Source organism: Oryza sativa, chromosome 11, assembly GCF_034140825.1.
Source record: "Oryza sativa Japonica Group chromosome 11, ASM3414082v1".
NCBI lineage: Eukaryota > Viridiplantae > Streptophyta > Magnoliopsida > Poales > Poaceae > Oryza > Oryza sativa.
The window spans coordinates 10504898-10518958 of record NC_089045.1 but is presented as its reverse complement, the minus strand read 5'-3'; positions in this window follow the sequence as shown (position 1 = coordinate 10518958).

Genomic DNA, 14061 nt, shown 5'->3' with positions numbered 1-14061 from the left:
AGATCGTAAGGTTACAAAAGATGAGTCATCTAGTTCCCAAAAGACTAAAAAGCCGAAGCTCACTTTTGAGATGCTTATGGCTAATTACAAGAAAGGATTAGCTGGTCAACGATTTGATAATCAAACTAGTGATTCGAAAAGATCAAGATCATCTCGCAGGAAGAGATTTGGTCAAACACCAAAGCAATTGGAGCCATCAACTATACCAACTCCATACAAATCTCCGGTTGTGATGCCATGGTATCCATATCCAATGTCACTATACGTTTATCCTTTTATGTATTACATGCCGTGGATGCCTCAACCACATATGTCGTGTCATCAAGAATGGAAGCAATCACCTAAGACAGTACCAAGTCATTCTAGCTCAAGACAAGACCGTTTCCCACAGAAGAATCGGTCCAGTGGATCAAAGGTGAAAAAGGTGAAGAAGATGTGAGTGAGAAAAAAACGCAAAGCTCTAGAGGTCGTTACTATCAAGGAGGAGTCTCAAGATGCTCAAGTACCTACTGGAGATGCGGCGAAAATTATACAAGCGGAGAAGATTGAAGCCGACGCCATTACTGTCAACATCTGCAGTCTGACCGAGACAGCTGGCCGGTCTAACTGTCAGACTACGGCCGGTCTGACCGACCCTCCTGGCCGATCTGACCGATGACTTCTAGCCGGTCTGACCAGACCTAGAGGTCGATCTGACCGGGGGGCATTAGAGATGAGTGGGAAAGTTGAGAGCAACACAAGAGCTTCCACTTCAACCGAAAATATCAAGAATCATCATTTAGCTCTTGGAACACAACCACAGCCGAATTACATACCTTCTGGCTTATCTTGCTCTCAAAAGAGGAGGCTACAACGTCTTCGGGTCATTGGTCAAAAAGAAAAAGAGGCCGAAGATGTGGAGAACAAAACATGTAATAATTTAGAGCCTCGGACAGCAAGTAAGCGAGTGTGGAGACCAAAAGAGGTAAAAGTTAAGAGGCCGGTGATTTCCCATAGTAGTGATAAATCCAATTTGATGAGAGAAGAATCATCGGTCATTAGAGATAAGTCTCCTTCACATGATGCTATGGGTTTTAGTGCGGTATTCATCTTGCCTTCGAAATCACGCAATCAAGAAAGCCGATTTTTCTTGGGGGGCAAGACATTAATATGCTTATGAGAAAATCAAGAGAGATGAACAGCGATGGGTACAACATCACATCTTTGAGCCGCCGTTTGTTGGATGCTAAGGCAAGGTATGAGTTTGTTGTGTTCATCATTATTTTATATGCCTATGCCATGTTAGCACATTGCTTGCTATCTAGCACATGTGTTTGCTTATCAAATTGATATTATACAAACATGTTGCAAATGCCAGTTTTGAGTGGTGGAATTGGCAAGTTGGCATATAATTTATTTGAAATATGATTTGGCTCGTTGATCTTTGATATTTATTTAAAGCTAAATCATATGTGTTTTTATGGATCACCATACAATATATAGATTTCATATTTATTACACCATGAAAGTTTTGCTTATTAGTAATTCGGCTAATGTCAATGGTCAATGTGATGATTTGTTCTAGAGTTGTTCTCTTTAGGAACATTGGCATTGTTAATATTTTGCATACATGATCAAGGCAATTACTTACATTTGTAGTTTAGTGGAATCTATGCATGTGATACATATGACTTTGGTGATTCATTATTGATCATACTTCAAGTGCTTTTGATGCCTTGATGATTATTGTTCCAAAAGCCACTTGAATTAGTATTCATATGTCTAAAAAGAAGAAATTTTGGTTCAATAATTTGATACACCAAGCATCTGGCTATAATATGAAGAATGGAGTATTTTTGATACTAGAAAAGCCAGTGCTTGATTTTTAAATCTTTGGGCAAAATTGGCAAAATCACAGACCAGGGGCGGTCTGACCGGCATTGCACGACCGGTCTGACTGGTGGTAATTGGCGGTCTGATCGGCGCTGCATGGCCGGTCTGACCAGGCAGACAGGGCGGTCTGACTGGTATTGCGTGGCCGGTCTAACCGATCCTAGACAGAAAGCTGGGGGGAGGGCACGAGACAATTGATTTAGAGGCCGAATTAGTTGTAAATTCAGACATTTGTGCCCAAGAGTTAGAAGAAAACTAGAGAATCCCTTTGAATAGAATATTTGAAAGATCATAGTCATAGGTTTGATCGGAAAATTCGGCGGCAAGCATTCAAATACACTTTGCTTGATAGAGAATTATATCACCGAAGAATGGATGAAGTACATTTGAAGTGTTTAGATAATGATCAATCTAGGGTTGCTATGGGAGTAGTTCATGAAGGGATTTGTGGAACTCATCAATCGGCCCATAAGATGAATTGGTTGCTTAGAAGAGCGGGATTCTATTGGCCGAAGATGATTGATGATTGTTTCAAGTACTATAGAGATAAGCTTGTTAACGGATCGGCAATGTTCAATTGGCGCCTACTGCTATATTGAATCCTATCATCAAACCATGGCCGTTTTGAAGTTGGGCTTTTGATTTTATTGGTCAAATTTATCCTTCATCATCAAAAGGGCATCGGTTCGTGCTAGTTACATCGAATTGCTTCATTAAGTGGGCCAAAGCCGTGTCATTCAAGAATATTACTTACACGGAGGTAATTTACTTTATCTTGAAGCATATTGTTCATAGATTCGGTATTCATTAAACTTTGACTACGGATCAAGGAGCTTCTTTTATGTCAAAAGAGGTGAGAAGTTTTGCCAAATCTTATGATATTAAGTTGTTGAGTTCTTCTCCTTACTACGCTCAGGCTAATGGATAAGCCGAGTTGAGTAATAAAACATTGTTGAAATTAGTCAGAAATAAGTTTGAAGTACACCCAAAGAAGTGGCATAAGGTGCTTTCAGAAGCATTATGGGCTCATAGGATATCTAAACATGGTGCTACCAAAGTCACTCCTTTTGAGTTGGTTTATGGACAAAAAGCCGTTTTGCCAGTTGAGGTAAATCTTGGCTCTCTTCGGTATACCAGGCAAGACGACTTGTCGATTGAAGATTACAAGACCTTGATGGGAGGCAATTTTGAAGACGTTATCGACAAGCGTTTGAAGACTTTTAAAGAGATGGAGACACTTCAAGGACAACATTTTTCACAGAGCACTCAATGGGAAATACTTGAAGAAATACTTTCCTACGGTTTGGCAAGATGCTTAGGAAGTCTCGTGGCCGGTAATTGGATTATCGCCATGAGATAACATGTTCTATGCTTCTAGATTCACGATGTTCATCAAAAAGGCAGGGGGACATGTGTTTACAACCAAATTTGGCACCTATGGGCGAAATAGGGGAAAAGTGTCAAAGTTTCAAAAGCGACGGGTTTCGTTCACAAGGCCGGTCAGACCACAGGTATGTGGGCGGTCTGACCACAGGTATGTGGCCGGTCAGACCGTCAGGGTCCGAGCCCGAGTCTATTTTCGTCGAGTCTCGGGTTTCCTTGCTTGGGAAGGCATGTTTCGGGTTTCCTTTGGTTTCTATCCCAGGTTGGACGTGGAGAAGGGCCTGTAGAGGGCAAGACCAACCCCTATTTAAGGGACAAGGCCGGTTTAATTGTAATCCCAAGAACATACAATATATTTGAATCGATTTTTCTTTCATCTGTACTTTTCAGTTATGTTTTCTACTTTATCCTAGTTTTAGTCTATCTTTGTCGATTTGCACCGTAAATCATCCGCCGCCGCTGCGAGAGTGCGACACCTCTTCGTTGGTTTGTCTTGAAAACCTTCCGTTTGCCTATGAGACAGGTCATTATCCTCATATCGATCTAAATCGGCCCAGAGGCTGATTTTGATCTCTAAATCGGCTCCACTAGCTGGTTTAGCTGTTTTTCAACAAAACCCATCTTGATTTGGCCTTTTGGCTAGATCAAGGTGGTTGGCGACTCCATATTACCGCAAGGCATTTAGGTGTGCGATCGTGCTTGTCGACTTGTCAAAAAAGTTGCTAACAATATTATTACTATTCATCTATTTATAACTGTACCATCAGAAATTTACAAGTATTAGAGATATGCCACTTTGTAACCCTTCACTAAACTTATCAAAATTTTCTGACCAAAATATCCCCGTCCTCCCCATGCCCCTGCGCCTGCGCAAGAACAGTAGAACACCACCGCGCGCTGCTTGGTGTACTCTGGGACCACCGGCTCGGCAACTGGCTGTCCATAGCCGGTGAGTCGTCGGACGCGAGCACCGGCAGCTTACCCTTGCCTTGCCGCGGCCACTGCCAAATCCTGGACACCGAGAGTAATAATTGCTAGTCAGAGACATTAGGATCAAATGGGGACGGCCAACTTGAAGGAGACAATAGATAACCGATGGAGGAGTGGCGTGGAACAAGGCCTGCCGGCTTAGAGCGGCCACAATGGCGGAGTACAGCGGCACCGCCGGAAGGGCATGACAACGTCGGTACTGACTACAATGGCAACGAGGTGATAGATCGTGCATTAAGAACTAAAACGAAAAGAAAATATGCAAATACAAAATTTACACTGAACCATTTGTTGGCAACTTTTTTGACAAGTCGACAAGCACGATCGCAACACCTAAACGCCTTGCGGTGATATGGAGTCGTCAACCACCTCGATCTAGCCAAACGGCTAAATCAAAATGGGTTTTGTAGAAAAACAGCTAAACCGGCTAGCGGAGCCGATTTAGAGATCAAAACAAGCCTCTAGGCCCATTTAGATCGATATGAGGATAACTAGCCGTGTCGTGGGTAAAACGGAAGGTTTTCAGGACGAACATACAAAGAAGTGTCGCACTCTCGCAGCGGCGGCAGACGGTTTACGGCACAAACCGACAAAGATGGACTAAACTAGGGTAAAATAGAAAAACATGGTAAAAGAACGATTCAAGTAGATTGTATTCGGGGGTATTACAATGAAACGGCCTTGTCCCTTAAATAGGGGTTGGTCTTGCCCTCTACAGGCCCTTCTCCACGTCCAACTCGGGATAGAAACTAAAGGAAACACGAAACATGCCTTCCCGAGAAAGGAAACCCGACACCCGATGAAAACAGACTCGAACTCAGACCCTGCCGGTCTGACCGCCCTCATACCTGCGGTCAGACCTGCCCTACTAGCCGGTCAGACCGCCCACACACCTGTGGTCTGACCGGCCCTGTGAAGGAAACCCGTCACTTTCCAAACTTTGGCAATTTTTCCCTATTTCATCCATAGGTGCCAAATTTGGGTGTAAACACATGCCCCCCTGCCTTTTTGGTGAACATACGTGATCCTAAAAGCATAGAACATGTTATCTCAGGGCGATAATCCAATTACCGGCCATAGGACTTCCTAAGCATCTTGCCAAATGCTCAGGAAGTATTTCTTCAAGCTATCTCCCATTAATTGCTCTCTGAAAACACTGTCTTGAAGTGTCTTCATCTCCTTCAAAGTCTTCAAACGCTTGTCGATGACGTCTTCAAAATTGCTCCCCATCAAGGTCTTGTAATCTTCAACCGACAAGTCGTCTTGCTTGAAATACCGAAAAGAGCCAAGATTTACCTCAACTGGCAAAACGACAATTTCAACAATGTTTTATTACTCGACTCGGCTTATCCATTAGCCTGAGCGTAGTAAAGAGAAGAACTCAACAACTTAATATCATAAGATTCGGCAAAACTTCTCATTTCCTTGGACATAAAGAAGCTCCTTTAACGTTTGAGGAATACCGAATCTATGAACAATATGCTTCAAAATAAGGTCAATTACCTCCATACAAGTAATATTCTCAAGCGGCATGGCTTCGGTCCACTTAGTGAAATAATCCATTGCAACTAGCACGAACCAATGCCCTTTTGATGACGAAGGATAAATTTGACCAATGAAATCCAAAACCCAACCTCGGAACGGCCATAGTTTAATGATAGGATTCAACACAACGGTAGGCGCTAATTGAACATTGCCGATCCGTTAACAAGCTTCACTCCCTCTATAGCATTTGAAACAATCATCAATTATTTTCGGCCAATGAAACTCCACTCTCCTAAGCAACCAATTTATCTTACAGGCCGATTGATGAATTTCACAAATCCTTTCATGTACTACTCTCCTAGCAACTTTAGATTGATCATTATCTAAATAATACTCCATCTATTTTTCGGCGATATATTATTTGAACGCTTGCCACCGAATCTTCCGATCAACCTTAAGTGTAGGATCTTTCAAATATCTAATCAAAAGAATTCTCCAAGCTATTTCTAACTCATGGGCACAAATGTCCGAATTTACAATTAATTCGGCCTTTGAATCAATTGTAACGTGCCCCCCAGCTCTCTGCCCAAGATCGGTCAGACCGGCCACGCAATGCCAGTCAGACCGCCCTGTCTACTCGGTCAGACCGGCCATGCAAATCCGGTCAGACCGACGGTACCACCGGTCAGACCGGTCGTGCATTGCCGGTCAGACCTCCCCTGGTCTATGACTTTGCCAATTTCGTCCAAACTTTTGAAATCAAGCATTGGCCTTTAGTATATAATTTTTCTTCACATAATAGCCAGATGCTTGGTGTATCAAATTATTGGACCAAAATTCCTTCTTTCTAGACATATGAAAAACTATAACATCCAACTAACATGTCTAGATGAATACTAATTCAAATGGCATTTGAAACAATAATCATCATAGCATCATAACACTTAGCCAATTGAAGTATGATCAATAATGAATCACCAAAGTCATACGCCTCACACACATGAATTCCAATAAACTACAAATGTAAGTAATCGGCTTGAGCATGTATGCAAAATATTAACAATACCAATGTTTCTAAAGAAAACAACTCTAGAATAAATCATCACATTGACCAATGGCATTAGCCGAATTACTAATAAGTAAAACTTTCATGGTGCAATAATTATAAAATCTATATCTTATATGGTGATTCATAAAAACACATACAATTTGGCTTTAAATAAATATCAAAGACTCATGAGCCAAATCATACTTCAAACAAATTATATGCCAACCTACCAATTCCACTACTTAGAACAGGCATTTGCAACATGTATGTATAATATCAATTCGATAAGCAAAAACACACATGTGCTAGATAGCAAGCAATGTTCTAACATGGCATAGGCATATAATGGTAAACACAATAAACTCATACCTTGCCTTAGCATCCAATAAACGGCGGCTCAAAGATGTGATGTTGTATCCATCGCCGTTCATCTCTCTTGATTTCTTCATGAGCATATTAATGTCTTGCCCCCCAAGCAAAATCGGTTTTCTTAATTGCACGATTTCGAAGGCAAGATGAATACCGTACTAACTTCCATAGCATCATGTGGAGAAGACTTATCTCTAATGACCGATGATTCTTCTCTCATCAAATTGGATCCATCACTACTCCGTGAAATCACCGATCTTTTAACTTTTACTTCTTTGGGTCTCTACACTGGCTTAGGTGTCGTTCGAGGCTCTAAATTATTACATGTTTTGTTCTCTACATCTTCGGCCTCTTTTTGTTTTTGACCTATGGCTTGAAGACGTTGTAGCCTCCTCTTTTGAGAGCGAGATAAGCAAGAAGGTATCCACTTTGGCTGTGGTTGTTTTCTAGGAGCTAAACAATGATTCTTAATATTTTTGGTCGAAGTAGAAGCTCCTATGTTGCTCTCAATTTTCCCGCTCACCTTTAATGCCTCTCAATCTGATCGGCCTCTGGGCCCGGTCTGACTGGCTGCAAGCCGTCGGTCAGACCGGCCAGGAGGGTCGGTCAGACTGGCCGTTGTCTGGCGGTTAGACCGGCCAGCTGGCTTGGTCAGACCGCTGATGTCGACAACAACGGCGTCGGCTTTAGTCTTCTCCGCTTGTATAGTTTTTGCCGCATCTCTAGTAGGTACATGAACATCTTGATATTCCTCATTGATAGCAATGACCTCCGGAGCTTTGGCTTCTTTCCTCACCCACACCTTTTTCACCTTTTTGACCTTTGATCCACCGGACCGATTATTTTGTAGGAAACGGTCTTGTCTTGAGTTAGATGAATGACTTGATGCTGACCTAGGTGATTCCTTCCACTCTTGGTAATACGGCATAGGTGGCTGATGCATCCAAGGCATGTAATACATAAAAGGACAACCATATAGTGACATTGGATATGGATACCATGGCATCACAACCGGAGGTTTATATGGAGTTGGTATGGTTGATGGCTCCGATTGCTTTGATGTTTGACCAAATCTCTTCCTACGAGATGATCTTGGTCTTTTCGAATCACTAGTTTGGTTATCAAATCGTTGACCGGTAATCCTTTCTTGTATTTAGCCATAAGCATCTCAAAAGTGAGCTTCGGTTTTTTGGTCCTTTGGATACTAGATAACTCATTCTTTGCAACTTTATGATCTTCGGCCTTCGCATTTTTGATCCTATTCTTGGGCCGAGGATCCCCAATAATAACACTTTTCCCTTTCTTTTTGTCAACATCAATAGGACTAATAGGGAGAAAATTACTAACAATTCCGGTCTTAGGCATAGGTGTAACCGAAATAGTTTCACACGTGACCGATGAAGTATCAATCGGTCTTTGCTCCATCAAGCTTGCATCTTTAAAATAATCATGAAATTCATGCTCCATTTGCGACCATGTAGAAATTGAATTGGGAGCAAGTAAACTATACCATGTAGATGCAAAGTTTGACAAAGAAAGAGGAAACAACTTTAACTTAAGCAAATCATCACTATCGGCCTTACCACATTGTTCAATAAATTGACCGATATGCTCCATTGTTATTCTAGCATCCTCACCTGTGAATTTTGTGAAGTTGGGCACTTCAAATCCTTGCGGGTACGGGACCGAATCTATATGTTCAGGATACGGCCTTTGATATGTATGTATAGCTACTTTGGATTCTATTTCACCACTATCCTGCAAGACATTGTCATCATCTTTTCCAACATCCACATGACCGATTTGTGACTCGGTCTTAGGTGACAATGCTATTTCACTTTCGCTTGTGATATAATCCGAACAGTCACTTAGTTCGGCTATAATTTCAATGATGTCATTGTCTAAACTAGAAACACAATCCGAGCCATCACTTGGTTCGGCTATTCCATCATTGTCTAAACTAATAACACAATCCAAACCGTCGCTTGGTTCGGCCATAATGGTTGTTGCATCATTATCCAAGCTAGCAAGACAATCCGAACCAACATTTGGTTCGGCTATAATTGTTATGGCATCATTGCACAAATTATTAACACAATCCGAACCATTGATTGGTTTGGCTATACATGATATTGCACTATCATTTAAACTAGCATTTAAGCTATTGTCATCCACTCGGCTCTCCTGAGCCAGAGCTTTATGCAACACATGATCAACATCAAGAAATATTTGGCCATTCAATCTCTCTTTAATAGAACCAAGCAATCCATCATATGCAATGTTGGCCAAATCTTTGTCAGTTATTTTCAAACTAAAACATCGGCTTTTAATATCTCTAAACCTTTTAGTATAATCAGCAACAGATTCATTGTATTTATGCCTAACTGATGTTAAATCAGACAACCTAAGCTCAGTCTCACTAGTGTGGAAATAATCATGAAATTTTTGTTCTAATTGAGCCAAGGAAAAAATAGAATATGCCGGTAAAGAAGTAAACCATGCAAACGCAGTACTGGACAAAGATAAAGAAAACAAGCACAATTTACATGTATCCCAATTAGCCTCACCACATTGCGCTAAAAATTGATCTATATGCTCCCATGTGGTCCTACTATCCTCACCACTAAACTTGGTAAATTCAGGAATTTTATAACCACGAGGATATGGGATAATATCATAAAAATCAGGATACGGCTTTTGGTACTCCCTAGCACGATTCCTTAGCTTTGCGAAATTCTCCCTGATAGTATTTCTAAACCAATCCTCCACAGTTTCAGGCCTTGGTGGATCTGGTGGTAGACTTGGTGGCCTAAAAGGTGGTTGTTGCGGCACAATATTGTTATATTGGCCATACCTAGTATCGGGAGGATATCCCCTATTAATATCATTGTAGGCATTAGGGATATGTGGACTAGCATGACTAACAGTATTAACAGGTGATGAATAATAATTAAAATCAGTACTGCTAGTCGTGGTATGAAAACCTGGAGAAGCTCCTAGGGAACCGGTCTGACCGGCCCATGGCCCGGTCTGACCGGTGGTCAGTGGTGCGGTTAGACCGGCCACAGAAGGCGCGATCTAGCCAGGATAGGACACTATCTGACCGGCTATGGTAGGCACGGTCTGACCGGCGTAGTACACGGTCTGACCGGCCATGGTGGGCGCGGTCTGACCGGCCATGGTGGGCGCGGTCTGACCGGCAAAGGATGCGGTAAGACCGGTGTCACGACCGGTCATACTGCCAGCTCGGTTTTGCATATAGCCGATTCCTGTGTAATCGGCTGTATAATCACCCATTGACCCCCCCCGTAGCATTATAAGCATATTGTATAGGAGCAAAACTAGAAGTAGCATATGCATCTACACAATGATTATTAACGTTTTGAATAGCAAAGGACGGGTTAGGCGAATCGAAGGTTACCTTTGATGAAATTACAACTTGAGGTAGTGGGACGTTTCCTCTTATGACGCCTTGCTCGGTTCTAATGTATTGTGTAGCAATATTGTTGAACCCGTTCCCGCTCGTCATAGTTGATGAAGAAATTCCTTGATTAAATCCGGCCATATAGCTCATAGCCGAAATATTTGACCGAATAGATTAATATACGGTCTTATAATTTTCCTAGATATATCTGACGTGTGTACCTAGCAAAAATTCCAAAAATCAAAAGATCAGTAGCCTTGATTGGCCGATCCCCTGTGTGCAGCAAAAATCTGGAAAATCAATGCTTCACAGTAACGGCCGAAACAATATGAATCGGCTTTTTGTCTTTATGTAAATATATGTGTGCAGAACTAGCTTTGATCGATCCAATCCGAATGATTTTCTTGCTCTAGCTGTACACAGCAAGACAGAAAAGGCAGCGTGCTGCTATCTAACCGATCGAATCGATCGGTCTCAAATACCAGACAACGGCAACACCGGCTGGCTGCGGTAGATGAAATCGGATAACGTCAGCCGAACTAGTAGATTGATTCTGCTTGATGACCAAACAGTAGTGCCGTCAATCAAATTGATCCAATGAGAAATATGCAACAGCAGTAGATGAATTGTATGGATTGATTTCGGCCGCACAGCCGAAACAGACGTGGTACTCGTCTCGACGAAACACAGATGGGTAGATTGCAAATTCGGCTATTCTAAAGCCGAATAGTTTTGTCCCCAGCGGAGTCATCAAAAATCGTGTTGGCAACTTTTTTGACAAGTCGATAAGCACGATCGCAACACCTAAATGCCTTGCGGTGAAATGGAGTCGCCAACCACCTCGATCTAGCTAAACGGCCAAATCAAGATGGGTTTTGTAGAAAAACAGCTAAACCGGCTAGCAGAGCCGATTTAGAGATCAAAACCAGCCTCTAGGCCGATTTAGATCGATATGAGGATAACTACCCGTCTCGTGGGTAAAACGGAAGGTTTTCAGGACAAACCTACAAAGAGGTGTCGCACTCTCGCAGCGGCGGCGGACGGTTTACGGTGCAAACCGACAAAGATGGACTAAACTAGGGTAAAAGAAACATGGTAAAAGAATGATTCAAGTAGATTATATTCAGGGGTTTTACAATGAACCGGCCTTGTCCCTTAAATAGGGGTTGGTCTTGCCCTCTACAGGCCCTTCTCCACGTCCAACTCGGGATAGAAACTAAAGGAAACACGAAACATGCCTTCCCGAGCAAAGAAACCTGACACCCGATGAAAACAGACTCGGACTCGGACCCTGCCGGTCCGACCGCCCACATACCTGCGGTCAGACCGACCCTACTAGCCGGTCAGACCGCCCACACACCTGTGGTCTGACCGGCCCTGTGAAGGAAACCCGTCACTTTCTAAACTTTGGCAATTTTCCCCTATTTCGTCCATAGGTGCCAAATTTGGGTGTAAACACCATTTAGTGAGGAAAAATACTAACCTTCCCTTAGAAATCGATAGTTATGATCATTTCTATTGGCAGTATGATACTACCAGTAGAAAACACCGTAGTTCCTCTCGAGGAGAGTCACCCTATAGGAAAACAACCCTGAATAATTGAACTAGGATAATTCGCCCTCATAAATTCACTTGATCCCTTGGTACATGTTTTAGCAAGACATCATGGTCAGGTGTAAATCTATACTATATATAGAGATGATGTCCACTAACTTCCAAAACTCAACATGTAAATGTGACACATTTTCAGGGTTAGGGATAAGGCATACCCTCTATCCTATGAAAATTGTGAGATATAAAAATACGGTATATCTCATGATATATGGAAAGGACACGTATAAAGTAAGGAAACCAGTAAATCCATATGGTAAATATCTTTTACGAGTATGGCCATACTTATGTCCTACTCGGAGAAGGGAAGCACTATGTTGTATCGTGCGGGGTTTGATGTCTCCGAGTTTTACTTGGAGACCAAGATGACCTATGGTATAAATACATACCCCTTGAGGGGTATAAGGCATCGAATCCTGAGTGCAAGATCACCCACCACCACAGAAGCAATCTGTAGGACTTGAAGCCTATTCGCTGATAGATCTTGTCGAGCCCCTCTCAATAAGGATCTCGCCCATAATCTCGGAGTTCAGTTGTCTTCATTGTACTATGTGGTTTTCTCTATAATCCCATATAAATTGGATTAGGATTATTATCTTACGGGACCTGAACCAGTATAATCTTTGTCGCTTTGTGTACTTCATATCGTATCGTGTAAATCCTCGTACCAACGTACCCCAGTACCCTCCAAATACGGTCTAAGTGTATCCCCCGTTGACACACATCATCACCCACTAGCAACTATTATCTACTGTATTTTAAATATCATGCAAACATAAAATATCATTTACACTTGTTGTATTTTTAAGTCAATATGCAAACAATATCAAACCATCATCTCCTCATCAATTTCATATTATTTAAACATATGCATATATCATTTCTATAATACATAACATGCATTCACCCATATTTACTGTAGTAAAGCGCGGGGTATCAATTGCTCCCTCTGTCCCAAAATATAACAACTTCTAGCCTTTAGAATTTGTCCCAAAATATAACAATTTCTACACCAACATTCTTTTCTCAACCAATCACAACCCTCCACCATTCAATTTTCCCACCTACCCCCACTTCTCATTCAATCACAATCATTTCTATTTAATTGTACTTACTTTCTTAATAACTCCGTGTCCAACTCTAAAAATACTTATATTCTAAGACGGAGGGAGTAACTAATAAGGATTTTATCGCCACACATCACCTTTCACTCATTTTTTTTTTTGTGGGGAATCACCTTTCACTCATTGTGATAGCTATCGGGCTACATGATTCTCCTCTATATAAATGTCCAACTCGTTTCATCTAAAATATCTTTCTCCATTTTTCCCCTTTGCTTGAACAAACAATTTGCCCCGAAGGTATTCAACGCTGATCAACTAGGAATGGTTGGCATCAGGCATTCATACACTAGGCTGCATTGGAACAATTCCCCATATTTGTTTGCTTTGCCAAGTATATCAAAGTTTTATGGGAAGCCTGGAAGCCACTAGTGTTGGGAAAACGGAGCCAAAAGCAGATGCATCGACGTTATAATGGATCAATATTTGTGATGAAAGTGTCCATGATTTTTCAACAGAACGAAATGGCAGAGATTTAACTGCAAACATTGGTTGTTGGAATTGTGCCAGCAGACAAGATTACACAAAGATGTAATCAGTGGGCAAACAACCTATATGACCTAGGATTAACCATTTGTTGATCTACATAATAAGGATGATGCATAGGTAAACTTTATGATGGAATTCCAAATTATAATATTTAAAACCCTTGAGATATCTTAAGAAACTATTTGAGTATCAATGCGTTGCAACAGAACATGCACTAGCATTGTATCAAACAAAATAAATATATTTGTAAAATAAATCATGTTAATAAT